General features: G+C 35.9%; 1 protein-coding gene across 1 annotated transcript in view; it reads right to left on the bottom strand.

Annotated features, from left to right (window-relative positions):
- LOC106875053 (neuron navigator 3) overlaps window positions 1–1,927 on the bottom strand; it is a 629,108-nt gene that overhangs the window by 489,129 nt on the left and 138,052 nt on the right. The window lies entirely within an intron of this gene.

The following is a 1,927-nucleotide window of genomic DNA, read 5'->3' as shown; positions in this document are numbered from 1 at the left end:
TAAGTTTGTGTATGTGTATGTATGAGGAAGGGGATATGGAAGGAGTAGAGGAAGACAACTGGTATTGCTGTGTATATATTATCCCTATAACTGACCAGTTTGACAAAGGGGGCTTATAATAATAAATACTAGGCTTTAAACAAAAAATACGGGGTTAATCCATTTAACTAAAATTCTACTCTGCACCGGGATTGAAACCCAGCATCTTAGATTTAAAAATCAGACTTATTAGATCACATTGTTCTGTGAAGCACTTCATCCTAGCATATTGGCACTAGCTGCTGTGCAACCATTCCACAGACATCTCTATAAACTTTATCAATTTAGGAAACTTTCATTCTTAATTTTCCTTTACACAATAATCCCTTAATTCTCAAAGACTGTCTTTTTGTTCTTCGTTGGATGCTCAAACCATCTGCAAAAGGAGGTGTAAATGGGTAAGTGGGTGGATGGCGTTGGGGGCGGTGGTGAAAAAAAAACAACAACACACAACAAAACGAGAACAACAACAAACACGACGATTTTTACGAGTGTCCTTTCAAGAATTCCTGAGTAATTAAGAAGGTACGACTTCAAAAATAACATACCTAAGCCAAATCTAAAGAATTATCAATTATTCCCCTTAAACCAAAGCCTATAATTTTCCATTATCCTCTGCCTCATCATAACCATCATCATCATCACAGTCTTCATCACAATCATCATCATCATCATCACAAACGCTGTCATCATTATCGTCATCATTATTGTTGCCGTCGTCATCATACTCATCGTCATCACCATCAACATCAGCAGCACCAGCATCACCATTGCCCCTATTCTCCACCGCCTACTCTTCTTCCTCCTCTTTCTTTTTCTTCATTACCATTACCACCACCACCACCACCACCACCACCATCATCATCATTATCATCATCATCAATTCTATTAACCATTTTCTTCATCCATTGGTTCGTTTTATTCATCACTAGAAAGACAAGACATTCCAATCACAAAACGAACTCGTCAAAGCCAACACAATTTCACTTAATGAAAAGTCGTTGTTTTTAACGACTCCAGCCTTTAAGTTAATGGAATTTAATTAGTGGTCTTGGAGTTGGCACCGACTAATCTCGCTGGTTAAATACAGATTGAGATTTCAGTCTGGTGTCTTTTGAGCCTATAATATATATATTTTTTTATCCTTCCCTCCCTCCTTCCATCTTCTATTTTCCTCACCCCCCCTTTGCCTACCGTTTCTTCATGCTGCCAATCCGTTTTGGAACTAACACTCTTAAAGACACTTTTAGAAAAGTACTTGGCAGGAATTTGTTTATTTTCGATTCTTAAGACTTTTAGTTAATTGCTTTCTAGTTAGATGGCGAGCTATGTGTGTGTGTATATATATATATATATATATATATATATTCACACACACATACAGACACACAGATATGTGTATATGTATATACATGCATACAGATACTCATACAAATATACACACATATATATATGCATGTGTGTATGTATACGCATGAACATATATGTACACATACATACACAAATACATATATACAAACACACAAGCATATATTTGTATGCATGTATATATATACATATATATACATGTATATATATATACAATTATACAAGCATATTTATTTTGCCCTGGCAAAGTGTTTTCCTCTTGGTTTCTACTAAAATCTTGGCCTTTCTCTCATAAATGCAAAACATAAACACATACAGACAGGCAAGCAAAATACACACACACACACACAAACATAGACACAGAGGCTTTGGTATACATACATGTGTGTGTGTGTGTGTGTGTATTTATACCCATCCCTTTCAAGATATATATTGCTAATTTTATATCCGCTTATGTATCTGTCTGTCTGATTGTTTGTCTGTCTGTCTGTGTGTCTGTCTGTCTGTTTGCCTGTCTGTC

Source organism: Octopus bimaculoides, chromosome 21, assembly GCF_001194135.2.
Source record: "Octopus bimaculoides isolate UCB-OBI-ISO-001 chromosome 21, ASM119413v2, whole genome shotgun sequence".
Classification (NCBI taxonomy): Eukaryota; Metazoa; Mollusca; class Cephalopoda; order Octopoda; family Octopodidae; genus Octopus; species Octopus bimaculoides.
Note: the sequence above shows the minus strand (reverse complement) of the source record. Positions and strands in the feature narration are given on the sequence as shown.